Source organism: Bactrocera tryoni, chromosome 3 (genome assembly GCF_016617805.1).
Source record: "Bactrocera tryoni isolate S06 chromosome 3, CSIRO_BtryS06_freeze2, whole genome shotgun sequence".
In the NCBI taxonomy this organism is placed as follows: domain Eukaryota; kingdom Metazoa; phylum Arthropoda; class Insecta; order Diptera; family Tephritidae; genus Bactrocera; species Bactrocera tryoni.
In genome coordinates, this window is record NC_052501.1 from 20,502,450 (window position 1) to 20,526,565 (window position 24,116).

The following is a 24,116-nucleotide window of genomic DNA, read 5'->3' on the forward strand; positions in this document are numbered from 1 at the left end:
ATTTGGAGAAAACTCACGAGGATTCAATGCAGTATACGATGGTGCAAAAACCAATAGTTTTCGGCTCATAATTCCGGCCTCTTATTACGAAAAGCTTCGCGCAAACGACGCGTAACACTCAAATAGTAGTACTTGTTGACACTTTAGTTGGTCGAAAAGAATTCGGAGTGCACCACAACTCGATAGCCGAAGGAAACAGTAAATATAACATTGATTTTGGACCTGCCTTGATGTGGGTTTTCCGGTTTCGGCACACTTTTGCCACAATATTCGTCTGTTTCATAGTCGTAAGCATAGAACCAAGACTCCTCGCTAATGACAATATGTTTCACGACAGGTTAGGTAGTCGGAAAGCATTGTTTTTTCGAAAAAATTTAGCGATTTTGGAATCAATCGTGTTTTCACTTTTCTGAAGCGCATATGATCTTTCAAAATGGGTTTCACTGATCCTTCCGATAATCCAAAGATGCTAGTAAGACCACTAATTGTTAATCGTCGATTTTCCAGCACCAAGTGCTTTATTTTATTGACTAGTTGATCAACAGTTAATGTTGATGGTCGTTTTGGACGTGGTTCGTCCTCAACGCAAAAATATACTAAAGACTAATGATTATTGTGATGTGATATTTGGCACAGATGCATTGACTGTAATACTAACCTAGAAAAGAAAAATATTTAAAGTAATGGGTTTTCGAGCAAAACTTTAATTAAAAAGTCTTACTTTTTTTTGCTCATAGTAGTATAACGACACATACCACAATCGGATGATTTGTGTTCGAGTTACAACTGCAGCTAATTAAAAAAAATGGGAATTACTTTAAATATTAATTTAAAATATTAGTATGTTCTTTTTAAAGGTATGCAAAATCGAAATATGAAAAAAATATATATTTTTTCCGAAATTGCTTACTGTATGTGCTTCTTATTTCTCCCTCATCAATACCATAAATTAATTATTAACAGGAAATTATTTAAATTTTTCATTTGTCATTGTTTTTTGTTTTTTTTTTTGTTTTAGCAAACTTACATATGTACGAACTATACCCACTATGTCAACCTTAGATAAGTAAATAAAATATTATATTACTTAATCACTTAATTTCAATGCTGGCAGTATATTAAAAAACCTTCTTTTTCTCACTTTTAGATTTACTACATGTTCAACATTCTCAAGCGGTGAGTAAACTTGACTACGCTCTATAATTTAGTTCCCATTAATTTGAACTCATTTCGATTGCTATCTCCCAGCAGAATGTAAGGGTAAATAAATAAATATAAACTTGAAGGTGTGGCCTTGATTATGCAAGTTCATTAGTATTGATGGGCCTTAAAGAGCCACAAGCTAAGTTCTTGCAAAAACAGACTTGTTTATCATTAAAGTCTTTGATACACTTAAGTATAATATTCGAAGAATATTGTGTAAAATTGTCATGAAGAACTGACAAAGAAATTGCTACAAATAAGAAAGAGCTAAGTTCGGGTGCAACCGAACATTTTATACACTTGCAACGTCATAGAAATTTTTATTCTACAATAGAACTTTTTTCACATATCTTGAGGTATATCGTGGAGGGTATAAACAATTTCTTTCGGAATTTTTTGATGACATCTGTCGGAGAAATGGTTGGGTGAATGGCGGACATGATTTCTCATGTTTTTATCATTTGAAACACAAAAACCCAATTTATTCTTAAAAAGTTCGTGAATGGTTTTCGTGCTTACTAGAATCATGAAAAAGTGTAGATAAATAGAAAAGTAATTAACGTTTTTGTTTTTTTATTTTTCTCCATGTTTTTTTACATAAATTGTGTCATAACATAATAACACAATAAATTTTAAAAAATTATGAATCTAGTAGGGACGATAGCCAGGCGTTTTGTGAACATTTACAAAAAAAAAAAAAAAAATTTAGCAAATCGGTTGAGTAGTTCGACCGGAATCATGTCCGCCAGTTTAAAAAAGAGTGTTTTAAGAAAAACGCGTTTGAAGTTTGAGGTGTGCATTCCGAGCGCTCCGAACGTCGAGCGGTATTATTATTTGTGGGCCTTTTTCGAAACCTTCCAATTGTAAAGTGGGTTTCCACATTAATTCTAAGGGTATAATGGAACAGAAAATGCAAAAAAAAACATTTTTTTTTTTAAGATTACCCTACTGACCCCTTAAGGTACCTCACATATAATCACCAATCATATGTATGTTCATATATGTATCATATGGATCTTCGAAAATGCTGATATTAGTTATATTTGAGCTCGGTCAAGTTTTCGCCCAATTTCAAATATTTCAGGCACAAAGATTCAGTATTATGAGTAAAATGCTTTCTCTCATTTTCATTGAGATAACGCACATCCTGGTCGATATATGAGGTATAAGGGCACCCGGAAGCTCGAAAATCTTTTTATTAGCTATATGGGGGCTCAGGAAAGTATTGACCCGATTCAAACCGTGCTCTCTTAATTTCAATTGAATAATTACATTGACCGATATTTTTTATCATAAGTCATTTATAGATATTGGACTCCGCAAACTTAGTATCTAGGTGTAGATATTTTAGAGAAATTGTAATAGTAAATGCTTGAAATTATTCCAATTAATAAAGATATATCATTAGCCATATACACCATCCGAAGGCAAAACTTGTTTTTCTATGAGCCATGAATAAAGGCAGAATTTTAGAAAAAACGTGGAGTGATATCACACTTAAAAGTTTTTCAAACTAATATACATAGATCCTCTTTTTCGGAAGACAACATTTTTTTAAATTTTTGAGGTTGGAATGAAGGAGCTGTGGACAAAAAAACTTCGGAGATTTTCTATAGATAATACTCAGCATAATTCTAGAGTAATATAGATCATTGGCCATTCTCATCATCGAATTACACACAACGTTTTTTTTTATTTATTTAAAGCTTACAAATGTAGAAAAAATTGTTTTCTTTCTAGCTATATTACCATTATTTGTGGCTCATATAACCCAAATAAGCTTTTATGAAGAACAAAATCGATTTAAATAAAAAAATTTCACTAAACATTTCTCTTAAAATACTAGAGTTATCTCTCCCGTCATAATGTCCATTATTTTTGCAATCCAGTAACAGCAAATTTTCACTCGCTTGCTGAGGATGTTACGTAAAGTAATGCGGTAACGTAGAGGTAAACAGTTTCAGGCGGAAATGAAATTTCATGAAAACAGCCAGCCACACACACACACCCAGAAGGAGATACACATACGCGCCATTACATGGAAATTGAGACAAATGCAAAATGTCCAATTACGCGTGGCGCACACCCACAAGCAAACCATAGCAACCATCCTTCCTTCCGGTTTCCGACAACATTTCTTTTTATGCAATAATTGCGCACTCATACATATATATAAACATACACACATATATGGAGAAACAGAAAATGTTTGAGTATTTTTCTAATTATCAACTTTATCATCAACGTGGTCATCATTATGGCAGCTGCCAGCTAACGGTAACTGGGTTTCTAAGGACCTTTTGCGCCAATGAATAGAAAAGTAGTGCGGAAAGGCAAAGCTGTGGCCAGCATGAGAGAAAACTTTGAATGTGCTTTAAAGAAAAACTCAAGCGTACAGGATGTCTTTGCAATAAGTGTGCGGGGGCGTGAGGGGTGTGGCGCTTCAGTTTCTTATATAATTAGTTTTGTAAGTAGATTTACATTATAAAACACACTATTAACAAGGTGCAGCATAATAAAGGCGAGATGACGCAGAGATGATGGTGAAAAGAGTGAGACAGAGCGAAAGAAATGCAAATAGAGGAAGAAAGTAGAGAGAAAGAGTAAACAAGAAAGCGTCGCAGCAAAGTCGATTGCGGCAATGAAGGGTAAAGTTTGCGGGTAATGAAGTTGTGCATGAAGGAAAACAGTGTGAACAATATATCCTTAAGCTATTTTTCATATCCTTTTCATATTAAGAAAAGTTTGTGCAACACACACACACACATACATATAAACACATGAATATAAAGAAAACGTTTTTTCTTCACAATTTGCGGCACAGAAGAGCCATAAAAGATGCATATGAGATAAGGAAGCGCACAAATACACGCTCATGCATATGTATGTACACACATACTTGTATACATACATAAATTTCTTTATAAACGCAGCCCTGTGGCAGCATGAATATGATGGTCCGCTACAAGTTGAAATTAATAAAAAATCAGGAAAAAACGTAAATTCTGTTGCATGGCAGCTATAATACCCTTCACAGCTGCATTTATTATAGCTTGAAAAGATTTAAACAAATATTTATCTAGATTTTGATCGCTTAGTTTGTATGGCAGCTATATGCTGTGGTGATTCGATCTCCACAATTTCTTCGTAGATTATACCGTTACTTTGGGAAATAACGTGTGCCACATTTCGTTAAGATATCTTGCCTAATAAAAAAGTTTTCCATACAAGGACTAGTTTTTGATCGCTTAGTTTGTATGGCAGCTATATGCTATGGTGATCCCATCTCCACAATTTTTTCGTAGATTATATCGTTACTTTGGGAAATAATGTATGTTGTATCTCGTTAAGATATCTTGTCAATTAAAAAAGTTTTCCATACAAAGACTTGATTTTGATCGACTAGTTTGTATGGCTGCTATATGCTATAGTGGTCCGATCTAAAGAATTTCTTCGCAGGTGATACAATTTGCTTGGAAAATAATGTATACCGCATTTCGTTGAGATATCTTGCCAAATAAAAAAGTTTTTCAAGCAAAAACTTAATTTTGATTGGTCAGTTTGTATGACAGCTATATGCCATAGTCGTTAGAACTGAACCATTTCTTCAAAAATTATACCGTTTCTTACGGAAGTAATATATGTCATATTTCGTTAAGATATCTTACCAAATAAAAAAGTTTTCCATACAAGGACTTGGTGTTGATGGATCAGTTTGTATGGCAGCTATATGTTAGATTTGTCCGATATCGGCGATTTCGAAATTATAGCAGTTTCTTAGTGAGAAAAGGACGCATGCGAAATGTTAGATTGATATCTCATAAGCTGAGGGACTAGTTCGCGTATATACAGGCAGAAAGTCAAGCAGACGGACATGGAAAAATCGACACAGCTCGTCACGCTAATCATTGATACTCTATTTCTCTCTGTTATTTAATGCCAGGTGTTCAGGGTATAAAAATAATTAATAATTTTTCGGTTAACTCTTGGAGAACATACATGCATACATATGTATTTATGCCACAGCATTCTGCCGCATCTTTGTTCACATTTCCCATTCACTCAGTTATAACACATGGCAGCGCTCACAAAAGCACATCCTTTGGCGCCAGCAGCAGTTACAGCTGTGTTAAATGAGAAGACAAATTTAAAATGACGCCTCAATGAAAAGATGCGGAGTGAGAGTGTCTGCAAGTTGCATGATGCCTGCTGCCTGCCAGCCAGCTGCAATTATAATGCGCGAGATATCCTTTGCATGCCATACACACACAAACCCAACATACACACAAACTCACACCGAAAAGCACATGCATACTGGGAAGAGATGAATGTGCCTCGCTTATTTGTAGCTGCGCCACACCGGATATGCGGCAGGACATGCGACAGCGATAATGTGGCAACAGGCAGGCAGGCACAGCCGTGACGCTGACGATGACATTTACTATGCGAGTTGACTGAATGCAGGCGGCACTCACACATACATGCAGGCGGCACTCACACATACACGCAGGCATGCAGTGCTGCAATGCTGTTGTTGTTGAGTGGTGGTGAGGTCCGCAGGCGCATTGCTGCAAGTGCTGCATGTTGAATGTGAGCAACAGCAATCATACACAAGTGTGCACAAATACACTGTCGCTGTGAGTGCTTTAAGCCATCGAACGCATGTTGACAAGGAAGTGGTGTTTTAATATGCGCCAGGTTGTTGTCGCGGCTCGCAGCTCGCAGCCTGTTGTTTGACGTTGTTGTGTTATAATGCGTCGAAATGCTGCGTTTACTATTTGGCGCATAGTGACTTTCGAGTCGCACAAACTTTTGCTAATAAATTAAAGGTTGGAATATAAGGGTTTAAGAACTAGTTTCAAATGTGCGAAATTTGGTTTAAAATTACTTTTTTAATCACAATGAAGACAGACGTTTAGAAAACCTTCAAAAGTCTTTTTAAGGATCGTAAAGTCGTAGCTATATTTTATCGTGAATTTGGTTTAATATTTTATGATTTGTTTAAAGGTTTGTTGTTATTTCCCCAAGCAATTTCACCTCTTTGTCGTATATGTTACGATATTATACAGTTTTTGACTCTTCTCTGGAATATTGATTGATTTTATGAGACAGGACCACACGTTTATTTTCATTTAAATTTTAATATATATGTAGTAAGTCAATGAAATTGAATTTCATAATTCGCTTCTATAGCTCTTTCTTTGCATCATACCCTTCTAGGAACTATGTCACGATTACTCTTCGAATAAAGAACTGGACTAAAAATTATCTTTATTATGATAATAGGAGCTTGCCATTATGTTTTAAAACTGATTTCAGGCGAGGAACCGCTGCGGATGGTTCGAAAAAATTTCAACGGATAAACCCAATATTCGATCAGTATTTGTAGCAATTGGGGTCATTATGTCAAAAATAACGCGCTGAATTTTATTTTCCAAAACATCAAACTGCGTAGACAACCGACTTTATGTAACCTTCAAATAATAGAAGAGCGATCGCATGATCTTGTAGGCCATGCCATAGGCCCACTACCCGAGATAAAGCGCTCACAAAAAAGCTTACTTCAATAAATTGATTGTTTCCTTAGCTGAATGCCATGTAGCGCAGTCGTGTTGAAAGCAAAGGTTTTCCAAATTAACTTCCTCCAATTCAAGCACGAAAAAGTCTTAATCATGACTATAGCAATCCTCATTCTACTATAACATTAAGATCGGCTTCATTTTTGCAGAAATATCAGCTAACGATTCTGTCTTTCTGTAAAGAATACCAAATAGGAACTTTTATTTTAACTACGTCCCATTCAACCAGAAGAGATTCATCGCTGAATAAGAATTTCTTGTGAAAACAATGTTCGACGGTCGTCTCGTTTCGTGTTCTTTCATCGAATCTGCGACGTTCGATTCATGGAAATGTTGTATTTGGCGGACGTACTCATTCATATGCTCCGTATGTCTGCATACGTCGATAGGATTTTTTCATACCTATATCATCCTGATTCTGATTTTAAGTTTTTTGCGCTCTTATTATCATAGCTGCTATATTAAGACATTAAGCTAAAACTTCGTAGAAAACCGTTAACACTTAAACAGCTTTTGGAGCAGTAATAGACCTTTTACTGTTGATACTGTCCAAAGTACTGATGAACTATAAAGCGACCTTCAACAAAGATTCGTCTAATATAATCTGGAAATTATAGTTGAGGTGAGATCATAAACAATCTTTTATTTGTCTTTTTGGAGGTTCGATCTACTGCAACTACGCTTCAGAACCGTTTTCGGATAAGGTCAAAATAGGCTTATCAGTATGTTAAAATATACACAGACATGCTTTTAATTTCGACAAAAAGAACGGATCAATTATCAATGAGATAAATGGGTAGATAGGTATGTAGGTAAGTAGGTATGTAGTAGTGCTGTGACTCTGGGCTCAGTTAGCGCTGTATGCTCTATTTTGATGCACCATCGTAGGACATTTAAAATCTTGCTATCTCATTTCATCGTTGCGCTCAAATAATTTGATACTCTCAATAAAACTACTCATATCCATAATGTTCTTTGTGGGCAGCCATTCAAGGTTTGGTGCTCAATGGGTTCTAACTACTCTAACTAAGTATGGCTTGTGTTAGAGCTGAGCATTTACTGAGAAAGTGGAAAACGGTTATAGTCGTTGTAAGTCTGTAAATAATATTCTTGGATGTTGGTAATAAATCATTACTTTTCCATATATATATATATATATTTTCTATGGCCGGGAATCCAAATTATGGATAAGTGGAGTTCATCTGCTAGTGAGCTTAAAGCCTTCCTATAATTGTTGATTACGCTGGAAATAATAAGAGGCGTCAAGAAGGCCAGCAAAGCCAGCAAAGCTTAGAAAATGCTAGCTCGGTTTGGTAGGCGAATAGAGAGTAAGATTTCGAGATCATTGGACCCGTCGGTATAGATAAAGGTTTTATTATTCTCTCCTACTAAACCTCTTCTCCATCATACCATAATCAATTATGGATATTTTCTTTAAAATATACTATGTATATACACATAATATGGGAGAATTATATTATATAAGCAATCAAAACCAGAAAAGCCGTAAAATGCAAAAACAATGTATGACATAATTAAGTTGAGAAAGATAATACGACTATTTTCTGTACTCTCATATATACTTCCGGCGTCAATTTGTATATAATACACCAATTACATGAGGACACTGCTTAAGAATGTGCATTTTCTTTTATGCAGAACAAAGGAGGAGTTCATTTTCGCGCAACAAAAGTGTTCCAATTTTCTGAAGAAAGTAAGAAATATGGTCTAATCCCCAAAGAATCTGCGTGCAATAATTTTTTTGGTTCACTTTTTATGAGACTTCTGCTTGAATGGTGAGTATATTCACCAAAGATAATTATGTTGAGAAAAATATTAAAAAAAAAATATTTAAAAATATGAAAAATATATTTTTTTAAATATTAAATTATTTAAAAATATAAAAATTTATATTTTTTTAAACAAACCTAATGACAGATTTGAAGAGAAAAATTGAAAAAAAATTCAGAAAAAAAAATTTTTTTTTTTTTAAATCTTAAATAGAAATCACAAAATGCTATCAACATATTCCAAAAATCAATTTAATGTATTCGCACTCCTATTGAATTATGCAATAATTGGCCGCAGCAAATAGTGAAAATTAAGGTTTGAAAACAAAAAAAAATAGTCACAAAGTGAATTCCATGCAGCTTCATGTTGCATATCCGGTCTGTGGCCAGCCGACTGCCACACCCACAAACTGCATTAGAATGGCAAAAGCTGTCACACAAACAAGCACACACGCTAAACAAACGTATAAACAAATGAAAACCGAAACACAAAATCAAAATAGAAAATAGAGCGCAGCACGAATGCCATCCTGAACATAGTGCACTGAACTATGCGCTTTGTAGTCTGCGCACGATTTTTTCTCTTTTTGCAATAAAGCGCGGAGTAAAAGCAATTGCCATGCTCGCTTCATTGCAAAAAACTTATCATTAGAAAAAAGGTTGGCAAAAATGAAATTCTGAAAACAAAACAATCGCGTTGAAACAACATTGATGTTGAAGTGTTTTGAAAATTGCAATGCAAACGGCATTGTTGGTGCTTTTGTCCTTTGTTTGTTCAAGCTAAAATTTGTTGGCAGCAACGGAATGTTGATATGTGGGCGCATAGTTTTTAATATTCATATGCATATATGAACACACTGTCATGCGGGCATTCATCATTCAAACTCACATACATATACATATACTTACTATATACATTTTGTGTATTTGTACGATTCAACCCAGTAGTATCTGCATCGAAGTAGCTGTGACCGCTCATTATTTCTTTGATTTCATTTCCTCTGAAAATTGTCAATACACTAATAATTTTTTTCTTTATCTAAGGTCCAGTAATTTCAAGCTTTTGTAACAAAAAATTATTAGAAACCATATCTGCTTTAAAATTTGGCTTTCAAGGTTCCTCTTTCGAGAGACTGCCCTAGAAATATATATGCATTGTGACAAAAAAGTACCCGAAAATTGTAAATAAAACGCAAAATATTTAATTATTCATTAATATTTATTTTGTCGCTTTCAAAGTAATTCCCACCAGATGTAATACTCTTATGCCAACGATTTTTCCAATCTTCGAAACCATTTTCATAAGCGCTTTTTGGGATGGCCTCAGCGCCTTCATGCAATAATGGTTTCATCTCGACTGAAAACGGGTTCCTGACTGACGATTTTCAAGCACCATATTAATGATCACTTTTTTAATATTTTCATCAGTTGAAGAGCTCGAAGGTCATCCAAAACGGGGCATGTCTTCAACGATCTCTTAACCGTCCTTGAAGGCTTTGTACCACTCGTAGGCTTGTGTTTATGATAAAACTGAATCATTGAAAGCCTCTTCCAACATTCGAAACGATTGCGCATACGAAATTTGGTTAGAAATACTAATTTTCAGATAAATTCTTTGTTCGATATTTTTATAAATTTTACCGAAACAATCTGATTGACAGATCGCGATCATATCTGGCAGAGCAATTAAGGAAACCTTGCCTACTTCTCTGATTAAATTACAATTTCAAATTCAATCAATAGTTTTGAATTCAGTTATACAAAAGCTCCTTTCGATTTCTTAAACCCTGAAATATAAAATAGAGAATAGAACAAACAACAGGCATAAATCAAATTATGCCAGTTTATTATAGTAGTATATCTAGTAGGTAAATAGTTATGCCACTTCATGTGATATTCACAGACGTACTTGTGTGGAATTTCGTAAAATTTTGACATTTCATTGCCCGGAAATAACTTAAATTATCGACGTTTCTTATGAAGATCTCAACAAAACTCACTCACTGCCTTACTAATCTCATACACTTTGAATAAAAAAGCTATATTTTATATCTAAATGCAAAATGATTTGGTTATGTGTCGGATCGCAGCGAAGTTTGTTCCAAGATTGATATTGCCTAGATCTGCTCCAGATCTAGACTGCTGACGAATCATGAATTTATGTCGTGGAAACCGAAGCACAAACATCCCAATTAAAGCAGCAGCAAGAGCCAAGACCGAAAAGAGCGCCAAGCTAGTTCGAACCTGAAGGTTTTTCGTTTGCATGGGCTTCGTGCATCATGAGTTCTTGCCAAGGGGTCGCACGGGAGATAAAGAATATAGGCGAAACAATACGGTCGGTTTTATAGAAAAACAAAAATTGACCTTAGGACCATAATAATTCACTCCTTGTGCCCGAATATTGACCAAAAAACGCATAAATGACGCCATAGCACCGTAGTCCCCAGACTTGACCCACTGTGACTGTTTTTTGTTCCCAAAACTGAAGAGGCTCATGAATGGACGGCGCTAAGCTACGATTGAGGAGATAAAAACTGCATCGAAGGAGATGATAAACAAGAAGCAAGCTTTTTTAAGTTATTTGAGGGTTGGAAAAAACGCTGGTAGCAGTGTATCCTCTAGTATCCGTTGATTACTCTGTAGGCGACAAAATAGATTTGTTTCTACAAAAACTTAAGTTCTTTTTTGTTTTTGCTATATTTCTTTATTTATTTGATCTACTTTTTGTTTTAAAAGTCTAACAGTAAGTTCCTAATGTAAAATCCTAAGCCTATTTAAAAATTAGACAAGCTCAAGCAAGTGATTGAGCTGTTTTGTTGATACGTTGCTCTTTAGTTCGCAGGCATATTTCTTCTCTTAAGGCGTTTATGATAGCAGGAGAAAATGCGTTTGGACATATATTTCATTTTGCTGTCCGCTACTTCTTTCTTTACCATAGGAACACCAAGATCCTTATGGATATTTTCATTAACAAGAACTCGACATTCTTCGACAGAACTTAAGTGCTATTGCCTCTTGATGCTATTATGTGGCTTTTGTTACGGCTCACTAAAGCTTTGTCATCCGCAAAAGTTAATGTCAATACATTATTAGACTGTTGGAATATCTGCTGTATATATGATGTATATTGCTGGGTCTAAAACACTGCCCTATGGTACACCAGCCCTTATCGGTCATTCATCAGATATGAAATCTCCTACTTTAACCATAAATTGTCTATTTTTTAAATAAGACTCCAATGTTTTATACAATTCTAAAGGTAGAATGTTTGTATTCTTATATACTTAAGTTCATAAAGTGGTGGATTTAAATTAAATTCACAATCTTACTGCAGTCAGCCATCATTTATTTATAATATTAGTTTCAGTTTTTTATTTTAAATTACCTAAAATTAAAATATTTTCGACTTAAAAAATGCAAAAATTTCAATTCCCAGAATATTATCTAGGTGTTTTCTTATTAACTTCATAAACTTCTGGAAGAGAAAGTGAAACCCAGCCTCACAAACTAGATTCGCACATCTTTTGCGAACATTATACCGAAGAGTTGATCAGCGCCATATGGTTAGAATATAATATATAGGTACTTGGCTTAAAATACATTAGTAAATATAGCATTAATAGCATGTTGGGAGAATATTTACCAAACTGCAATTGGACCTAAAAGCATAAGTGTGGTCACCGCTCCGAAAAAATCCGTTTAGTGGATCAATTTCAACACTTATTGTCCATACATACATAAATATATTTCATTGGATCCAGCATAGTTACTTCTGCAAATTTTCAGCCCGCGATGAGTATTTTTTATTTTTTATATCAACAGTTTTCAATACTTATTGCTTTTGGTGTATAGAGTTTTGTCTGTGCAAAGTTATGCCTTGTAATGCTCATTTGTTAAAATTTTTGCTTTGCTTGCCTCGAAAGTCTAGCATTTAAGTGCAGTTTTAGAAAAAAAACTTTAGGCTTTAAAAGCCTTTTCTGAAATCTAAACTTTTTAGCCAATTTTCAGTTATTAGAATTATTAAAAAAGTTTACTGCCAGACGTCTGCATAGGGTAGTAGAGTGGCTTGCTCGTGCATTCCCAACTATGAGTTTCGTGTTTGCTCGTGCACTTCGCTTTCGCTGGCACTCAAAGGCCATTCAATCGTATTTGGGTGCCAAAGCAACCCTGCACATCCGCTTTTAGCACTCACGCAGTGCTTCTAAAGGTCTCTATTATATCGATATACTATATAATATATCGCTCAGCCTTCAATCTCCCTCCCCCTGCATACACGCTCAGCTGTTTGTCTGCACTTGATGGATTTATTCGCATAGAAAATTAAAATATTTGCTCCGTTCTCTATGCAAAGCGAGCAAAGCGTAAATATTTAATGCACAAATACAACAAATACGCGATCTAACGGTTCGTTTATTGGCGAAATTTGAACTGCAATTGATGCATTGGCCCCGTTTTAGTCGCTTTGCTTTTGATTTTCGCAATTTTTCGTTTCGATATGGTAGCATTTGTTTATTATTTGCTTTTATTATAAATATTCGTATCAGCAACGCGTTGTTGTTGTTGCCAGTTTCGGTTTTAAGCGTTTAGTTTGCGTACAATTTGTGGCATGTTCATGGATATTTGGGGATTTGCCCTGTGGAAAATTGCCTTTGCCGCGCCATCGAAGTTTTGGTACCGTTTCTGATTTGTGTTTTTGTTGTTTTGCGCTTTTACTTACGTTCAGTGGCATAAGCCTTGCTTTTTGTTGCAAGCGCGCTTTATTTGTTGCACGTATCCGCAGAATTGCGGCAACTAAAATTGAATTATTCATGCATCAAAATTGCAGTTCGCACAATTTTCACTTTTATAGTTTTGCATTTTTGTTGTGCGGATTCGGTTTTATTTGCTTTCGGTTGGATAATCCCTCGAGTTTGATTGATTACAAAATTTTTACAATTTTTTATTTGAAACAAAGTATTTTACTGTGTTTTTTTAAAAAGCTTTATATTTATTAATTTGGCGAATAATTTTGAGGAAAATAAACTATTTCATGTTCATGCAGTATGGATATGGACTTTAAAACGAATCGGATAAGTAGATTTTTTAGTTGAAACACAGAAAAGAGCACTACAGAAAATATTATCCAGAGATCCTTGCTCAATGCTTCCGATTCATTTGTCTTATATTTACATCTTTCAGTACTGTTAAGCAATAATTATGTCTCCGAGTTGTCTATTCGTTTCGAGTCTTAGAGAGTGACAAACCAACGAAGTCATTTAAAGAATTCTGCCAAGCCTCTCTACACAAAGTATCCCTGATAGTTTTGATGTTGATCTATTTTCAACGGCCATACAACCTCAGAAAATTTTCAATGATATTCTCGAGAGTATTGAAAAGGTTTTATAAAAAAGTCTCAAAGAAAGTTTCGGTAACTTCTTCGAAAAAAATAATCAATATTTTTAATTCAAAAAACGTTAAGTTCACATTTTCAAATACTTATAAATATTTTTGGAAGATCTTCAAGATAGCTTTTTATTTTGCTAACTAACTCTAAATTGATATTCAAGTGCGTGGGGGAACAGATCTGCTCCAATTCTCTAGATATATGTTTCACTGCTACGCGATGTCAGAGCTAAGTTAGAACGGGATCTTTATCCTAATAAGAATCTCATTTGGACAGCTTAAAATGTCGCTACGTTATGGTTTTTAAAACTCCTTTATAATAAGTCATAAGATCACCTCAATTCGACAATGCGCAAAGTCTACTACAGATTTGTGGAGACGGCCTTGGTGAACATCTCCAAAATTTTAATTTTGTATCAACTAATTTCTCCTTCTGAAAATATCGATACTTATTACGTGAAATTTAATCGATAATTCGACATCTTCGGATGAAACGATAATCAAGCGTAAGTTTTTTCATAATGAAATTACCACATCATCATAAAAAAATCATCTGTCAAAAAAGACTGTTGAAAAAAGTACTTGGATTACTCGTTAGTTAAACCTTAATTTTGAGTTCACTACTATTAACATTTCAAGGTATTAATTAATGAAAAATCTCTCTGGGTAACTTTTGTGTACATTCTGGATTGGTGTAGAAAACAAAGTTTAGTTAATACGAGTTTTCATAATAATCAACTATTTATCGATTAAAATAAAATATCGACTTATCAAAAAAATCGATATAGTAGACACATTAGAATCTAATTTATGTAATTCAGTTTGATGAGTAATGGCTCAAACTCTGGTACGCTAATTCGAGTAATCATAATAATAGACTTTATATCGATTGAACGAAAATATAAATTTATCGAAATAGTCGATTTAGTTGAATTATCGAATATAGATATATATAATGAAGTTTGCTCTGTGCTTGTTTTAGTAACTCAGCTGCTACTCCCAATAATCGATTAATCAGAAATATATCGATATGTTGAAAAAAATCGATCAAGTTGAAACCTGAGAGGAAGAGTATACTTTAGACTGTTTTAAAATTTCAGTATAACAATTGAAGTATTAATAATAATCGACTTTTCATCGGTTAATCGAAAATATAGATTAATCAAAAAATCATTTTAGTAGAAGCATTAAAAGCTAATTTTATTAAATTTAATTTGTTCAACAATATTTTTAACATCCCTAATTAAATATGATATTTTGTGTATTCATAATAAACTACTTTACATCGATTAATTTAAACAAACAAAAACGATTTAGTTAAAAAATAAAATATAAGTATATTTTAGGCGGTTTGATTATAGATTGTTCTAGCAGCTCAGTATGGTAATTCGAGTTTTCATAATAATACATTTTTATGGGTTAATGTAAAATATCGATATATGGAAAATCGATATAATTGAAACATTAGAGGACAAGTATATATGTATATGTATGTATGGCAATTTTTTCAAAGATTGTATTAGCTTCTTAATTCAGAAGTTTAACCGAGTTTTCCTAGTAATCGATTTTAATCGATTAATCTTACATATCAATTTATCGAAAAAAGTCGATCTCGCCAATACTTTAGGAATTTTGGAAATATAGAAATTTTAGGGCTATTGAAATTTTTCATTTCATCAACTTTTTACCGATTAATTTAAACATTGTAATAGTATGCTCATTCAGAAGTTAAGCCGAGTTTTCGTAATAATCGGGTTTTAATCGATTAATCTAAGAATTATATCAATTTATCGGAATAAATCGATCTCGCAGAAGCTTAAGAAGAAATTTTTGAGCTGTTGAATTTTTTTTAGTTCATCGAATTTTATCGATTTTATCGATTAATTTAAAGATCGATGCATTAAAAAAATCAGTTTATTTGAAAAATAAGAAAACTATTTGTTGAATTTAGACTTTTGTAATCAGCTAACATTACTTCATATTTTAAATAATTTCTGTTTTATTTGCTTAATTCTTTTTTTTTATATTTTCTACCAAAATCACATAGCTACGAACGAAAATGAAAAGAAGCAAACGCGCTTTTCAAGTCTTTTATTATAAAGTGTTCAAATATGCACAACCGCGCAACTCAACACCAACGCCTGAAAGCTCACGAGCGCATAAGCACTAATACACACACACATATATGTGCCGACAATTTTTTATTCATATATTTATTTAATAAAAACGCGTATCGCAACTACACACACACGTTTACGCACCCATGCTTATGAATATCGCACAAAAGCCAAGCGAGTCGAGTATCAGGAAACAAAGCGCGCAACAAAGCAGTGCGGCATGCAACGTGGCTGGTCGACAACGGAGGAAGTGCCACTACATCCCATTACACATGACTCGATCATAATACGAGCGCGAGTCGCATAGCACGAAATGAGTAGCAGCGACGGCGGCGGCAAGACAAAAAACAGCGGGGAAGTGAAAAGTCAAGCGACAAACTCCATGCATTACGCTTGTTTGTATGTTTGTTTGTATGTGTGAGTGTTTGTTTGTGTGTTGGTGTTTGTTTTTTGTTTGCGTATGTTGGTGTTTGAGAGCTTAAGTGTGCATTGGTGAGTGAAGCGGCATGTGACATTTGAGTTGTCCGATTGCCGGCTGGCATGACCTGCCTGCCACTCTGACAGCTGGGTTAGTCGGCTGCCAGCCTGGGTTACTTTGTGTCGCAGTGTGCGTGTGTCCTTTTAGTTGGTTTTCGCTTTGTTGCCAATCGTTTGCATATTGCGGTAGGATTTGCTCGTACGCGGTGTTGCCAGAAACATCACACGTTTTATGTGTGTGTGTGTAGCCGGTGGTGTGATTGTGTGGCGGCGTTTGTGTTGGTGGATATGCGAGCGCATGTCAACGTTGGCGCGTATGAATGACGTTTTAAATCCTTTTTGGCGAATTACCTGTCACTGGGTCACAAAAGCGCTCAGCTGTGAGTATTTATAAGCACACACATATATAGATATGCACATATACATATATATGTACATACATAAGTATATTTTTTAGGCATATGCATACTTGTGTGCTTTATGAAATTGAAATTTCTATGTTTGCTATAGGCTTCACAGGCGATTTTTCGGGCCCCGAACTGTCGCATTGTCAAGGTTGCCAGATTGAAAGCATTTATTGAGATATTAGTTGTAACCATTGCTTCTTTAAAAGAAAGCCAGTTCTGTGAATTTAAAGCATCTTAGAACTGACTCCTATAAATAGAAAAATGTTGCCTACATTTAGGTGCATATTGTCTTGACTAAGCGAAGTCACATACCTAATTAATGAAATTTTCAAATTTTTGTATAAAAAAATCCAAAATATGCGAAACATAAATATCGAAAAAAATAAAAAATATTCTGACATATTTTATTTTATTCAATAAAAAATATAAACGTTGTAAGCATTTATTTAAAACAAAAATATAAATAACATTTTTTTGTTAATTTTTTTCTTCAATAAGCTATTACTAAATATTCAACTTTTATGACTTACGAAGTTTTTCATCTTTCAATCTTTGTTTTCCAAATTATAAAAAAATGTTTTTGAATTAACGATTTAAAACGTTAAAGATTTAAAACGACTGTATTAAGAAACTTTACTTTCAAGCAACTTTTTCTTAAAATTAATATTTGATGGTCTTAAGAGTTGCTTAGCGCTCAGTGACTCTTGAAACAGCAATCGAGAGGCCCTAAAGCGTATGTATATCTAAATCGAATTTGTGTTTAACTACTTGCAAAGGAATTACCACAAGTAAACTACAAATTATTAGCAGTAGCAACTGTTACCACATCTAAGTTCCTTAATAAAAAAATTTGGATGTGGAGTACCAGCAAAATTGACTAACTGCAATCTCATAATTGGCTTGTGATCCCTTTCAACATTATCTCTATTGAATTGTGGCAGTAAACAGTTATACCAATTTACATGAATTATGCTAATATAATATATTAAATATACTAACAATACATAATACGAGTATTTTTCATTTGTACCAACATTTTTATTTATACCAGTTTACTTCTTTTATACCAGTTTTTACATTTTTTCCTGTTTATTTAATTTATACCAGTCTTATATATTGCTATATTTATAACATTTTATTTAAGCCACTATTTAATAATTATTCGCATCTTTTAAATTTACACCAGTATTTTACATTTATACCAGTCTTAAATTTTTATACCTTTCTCCTTAATTTATACTTGTTTTTCATTTATATCATCTGTTTGCTTCCTTTGTCACTTTTTAGAGGTCTGTTGCTTCGAAAGGGTATAGTATACATATTGCCCCATGAGGGGTGACTAAACTACTTTTAACCGCAAGCTTGTGATACTTGCAATATATTTATTACTAATGTGTCAGTATATTTATTTACATCAGTTTATTTGATTTATCCAATTTCTTTTACTTATACCAATCTTTTATATTTATACCATTTTTTAATTACACCAGTATTATAAATTTATACTAGTTCCCATCGTTTTTATCAGTATTTCTCATTTATACCACTTGTTGGCTTGCTTTACAATTTTTCGAGACCTTTTAATTCGAAAGCTCGCAGTTTTCCAGTGAAATCAGGGGTACTCAAAATTTTCTGAACCCATTGATTAATTTAATTTTAATTGTATGTTATTGTGGTCCCTACCAAAAATTATTAAATACCATTGTTTAAGTATTAATATGGCATAATTACCGTACAAAATTGCATATTCATTTATTTTTCATTAATTTTGATAATTTTAGTTTCTAAGCCTTGGAGGGGGCCTTTGTGACTTGCAAGTTAATAAATAAAAATAAATAAATAAAAAATTTATAAAATAAGAAATAATACTAAAAAGACACATAAAATTATATATAATTTATTTTAGATTAAGTAATTTAATTTTTAATTTAACTCTCGAATAATTTATTAAGTAACTAGTTTGGAGAATTTGCAAATATAAATTAAATAAAATAAAAATTAAAACTTAAATAGATCGGAAGATAAAAATAACATTATAACTATAATTAAGAATAAAAATATAATTACAATTAAAAAATAAAATAAAATACAAAAAATAAAAATAAAATACGATAAAATTTACTTTAATTGAATAAATTAAAATGTTATGCAATAATTGCAGCTTAAGGATTTTTTTACGAATTTCAAAAAATACCTTTTCATTAAAAAAAAAAATAGTAACCTTAAAGTCCCGTATTTTGGTATTTTAATATTTAAATTATTAAAGGTAAATTTTTATTCATATTACCATCGGCTTGAAATATTTTTTCGGTAGCACAACGGCATATGCGTTTAAGCTGCCTTTTCATACCGTTTTTGTACAATTTCTTTGATGTGTTGGTGACTGTCAAATAGCTTAATCGCTGAATGATTGGCAACGCGCACACATACACACAAACACGAACATCTGCGCACTGTCACACACACACATTATCGCCTCTACCCACAAAGGCTATTAACGGATAAGCATGCCGATATGACTTTGACGTCTGTCCGAGCTCACCTGCGAAAGTATGAAAATATAATTAAAAATAGCACAAAAGCTATAAATAACCAAGTGCTCAACACAACAAAAACAAGCAAAAAGCAACAGTCTTTGGAAAAACGCCAGCCATGCATACATACAAACTTTGCGGTTGAGCGGCGAGCACAGCGGGAAACCCAAAAACAAAAATGGGGAAAAAGATGCTTTAGTTGGCAACTGGCGAGGCTGAAGAGGCATTGAGAATGCCTCGGTTTGCCGTTACAAACCGACGCGATTTACTTCTGCCAGCAACACTAATTAGTATAGTGAAGTGTCCACTTGCAGAGCTGGCAAACAAAGAGGAGACAACCAACGAAGTTGCAACGAAGCTCAGCACTGGGAGAGATGCACTGCGCGGGTGGCTGGCGTTTGTGCCACATGCTGCAACATACACAACGCAGCTGGAGTGTGCTGAGTGTAAGCGAAAAAAAAAAAATTTATAAAAATTAAAATCACACACACATACACTTAAACATTGGTATACGTGGTAATGGTAGTTGCGTAATGAAAAATGCTCAAAAGCGCTCTTGTGCCGTTAAGTAGTTGGAAAGGTGGAAATTTGTAAGCCTTTTATGTGCTTTTCTCACCAACACCAATATAATTAATTTCATCCTTTTACAGTTGCAGCACTTAATGCATTACATTTAAAATGCTTATCAGTTACAGCATTTATTTCCTGCCACCGTTGTGTGGCATGATTTAAGATTTCATGTTGTTAGTGTGTGTTGTTGTTGCGCTTGTAGGTGCAAATTTATTCATTATTCATATATTATACGTGCTTTATTGTACAATTAATCGCGGTCTCACTTACGCGCTCTTAAATTGCTCTCTTTAATTTTGCCGACAATCGTGTGAAAATTTTAATTAATTACCGTTATTTGTGTTTGCGGTTACACGACAATGCGTAAATGCTACAAAAACGCTTTCAAAGAACTCTGTTTTTATAAAAACAAAGTATTTTAAGTTAGTAATCTCTCTATATTAACAAAATTTTCTCTTCGCATACTAGAGAAATTGAGTTCATGACTCAATATTAATGAACTTAACTCAGTAGTTGTTTGAGGTCGTTCCCTTTTTACCTTAAAAATTGTATTTCTGCTGACCGAGGCAAGTCCACATAGTTAATAGTGATAAAAGGTGAGTCACTTCTCACGACATCAAGCGATAACGGTGAAGGCCGAATCGCAAGGAGCCGGCAAAAGCTATGGTCAAGCCCGTATTTAAAATCACGATGGCTTTGCTTTGTGTTTGGTGAGGTTTTTACGGAATTATCAAGCACGAGCTGGTCTCCCGCGATCAAACTACAAATTCCGACCTGTACATTCAACAATGAGACTGTCTTAAAAAAGCAATAACACATACGATAGTAACTCACTAGCAGCTCTGTGAACTTGGATGGTTCTTATACATCCATCTTACAGACCGGACTCGACATGAAGTGATTAATATGTGTTTATGACTGTGGCGAACGATTTTGCTGTTAAAAAATTAGGGTAAAGAAACGATAAGGAAAACCGTTCTTTGACAATAGCGACAAGGGTTTATATGAGAGGCCACTGAAAAGTTTAAATAAGCTATACAAATAAAAACTTACGTATTTCTTCAGGACTTCAATCCGAAAACTAATCTTCAAAAGTTGCATGCTCAGACGTCAGCTCAAGAAACTATTGAGGGGTACAAATCCACCCACCTTTAGATCACGAGATACAGTGTGGCAGAGTAATCTCGTTATGACTACTTTTCAATCTCACATCACATAATAATAGTGACACAGACTTCAACTTCTTTAATCGGTATGAAATCTTTGTACGTTATCTGAAGGTCTGCAAAAGAGGTCTTCGTGGCGGGAATGACTTTTTCAAATTTAGAAACGAAAATATGTCGACCGATGCAAAATCTGTAGTTTTCGGAGAATGCTCGATGTGGATCACACCTTATGAATCCCATATATTGGTTTTCATAACCTCATCGGTCGATGAAAAATACTTCATTTTCCTCGGAGAAGGTTCGCCGGGGGAAGTTTACTGTTTCGACTGTTTTTTGGTCGCTGATTTTAACGAGTTGATCCATTATACGTCGATGGACACCAAATGACGCAGTTATACATTCAGATTGTGCTTGAACAGCATCAAACACTGCTGTAGAATGAATAATCTCTGATGACCATTAAGAAACGGACAATGTTAACCATCTTGGTAGCCATTTTCGGTGCTTCTGGGTGTTAGTAATGCCGAACAAAGTCCATGATTGACGAGTTTCATGGACTTAGTCCAATTTTTCACTATCACGAATGGAGAAAAAAGGGTTCATCCATATCGTTCTTTGATTTCACTGTAAGATTTTTTTTCTAAAATAAAGGGCTTTTTAACAAGAGTCCTACAAAAGTTTTTGAAATAAGAACGCTTTTGAATATCCATGAAATTCTTTTTCCCTGTGAAAGTACATTCGATGCCATTATGTATGAGACTCGAATTCTTTTTCGTTGCCACCACGAGCACTCAAGCAGAAGTCCAGACGATGAACGGTTTCGACGGTTTTCAAGTATATGGCTTGTTGGCATAGACCATAGACTTGACGCAGCCCCACAGGAAATAGTGTAACGGCATCAAATCGCACGAGGCGGCCAATTGACTAGGCCATTTCGTGAGAGAACACATTCACCAAACTTCGTTTTCAATAACGCATATCTTGCTTATTGACTAAGCCATTCAGCCCGAAATGAGCCTATTCGCTGAAGATGATTTTCCGATGAAAATCCGGATCATTTTCAAGTTCTTGCTCAGCCCAATTCACGATCATACGATCTTGTATGGCTGTAGGTCAAGATCTTTTCGCAAAATTCGCTTGAAACAGACGTGTGAGAGACTAATTTGGGTCTTCCTAAGTTGATGCACTAGCGGCAGCAATATTCTCGACACTATGAATTCCTCTTGGTCTCACTGGCACGGAAGACGCGTAATTTTTGATCTGACTGGACGATTATGACGACCATAAATTGGACCTAGCGCTCTTAAGGTTGAGGCCACTGACTCCGTATTTCGGTAGTAAATTTTAATAATTTCGACTCGGTTAAATTAGGTTTCGAGGTTCGGTTAAATTAGATATCATAATAGATTACCACAGAAACTCACATTGGTCATAAAGCTTACCATTTGTCGGCCTAACCACTGAATGAGATTTTGACTGAGACTTTGACTTTATTTTTCTTTTCTTAAATTTCAGGAACTTCGCCTCTTCACCAGTTGACAACTTTCTCTAATTTTCTTTGTAAACCTAGTAGTCCTGCCCAATGTCCATATGAGGAATTTAATATTTGGTAAAAATTTACTTCAAAAACTTTAAAAAACAAATAGCATCATAGCATGTAAATAGTTCTACTTTGCGCTTAAATGCCGCTCCTTTTTTTTCTCCAAAACATTATCTTTGTCCTTTATTGCTGTTGCTATCTCGCTCGATGTGGCCACGTTTGGCATGCGGCCAATGTAATGTGTGATTATACAGCCGTTATTTGCTAGTAAAATTTCTGTCCACACATACCACTACAAAATACACACACCACTTTACAAAATTCACATGAACACACAGTTAGAGTGTCTAGGACCCACAGAGATTTCGTGATTTGTGCTCGCCACCTCGCACCAAAGCAAATGAAACGCGCATATGAATGTGTGTGTGTGTGTGTGAGTATAGGTGACTGCTACTTTTTTCGACTCTTCACTTTTGTCACTGTGCCAGTTCAACTACAATTGTTGCTATCTGCATGTATATGTGTTGGTGTGTTGCTGCTACTTGCGAGCAAAAATTGGCTGCTTTTCAACATTTGCAACATCTGTTTCCCAAATTTTCGCTCGTACTTAATCTTTTTTTTCACCAACTGTTTGTGTTTCTGGCTGTTGCTGTGCCACAGCTGGCTGAGTTAGTATACGTTGTGGCATGTGGCACATTACTGGCACTTAGCAAGTCTCATATAATACTATTGCGCTGTTGTTGTTGTTGTTGCAGGTGAAGGTGGTGAGGTGTTCTTTTTTGGGAAAATAAATTAAATATTTCTTGGAAAAAAGTTGTTGTTTAGTGGTTATATTTATATATGATTAAGTAAATATGTAGTTAGGTGACACAGTTATACACTAAATATGCCGTTAATTCATTTTTTTGCTGTAATGCTTATATAAGCTTCACATAGCTATATAGAGCATGTATTGTAAATTATCTTTCATACCATGTTTATGTTTCTATATATTTTTGCATGTCCTTGGCAACCCTGCCAATTTTTATTTTAATCTTTTCAAGTAGAAATCCACAATTTTTTGATTTTTTCTTACAAATGTTCATTTTTCCATGACTGCTTTCATTATTTTATATCATGAACAGAATATAGGTATTAAGTTTGCCATAAAGTTTGTAATACAGAAGAAAGCCAATGGCGACCCTAATAAAGCTTATATACAAATAACGAACTAAGTCCGTTGTTCCGTCCGATATCGAGAAGAAATTTTGCATACGTTGCTTTTTCCTCAAGAAGCTGCTTTTTTGAAGGGAACATTGATATCGGGTCACTATAGCATATAGCTGCCATACAAACAGACCGATTGAAATCA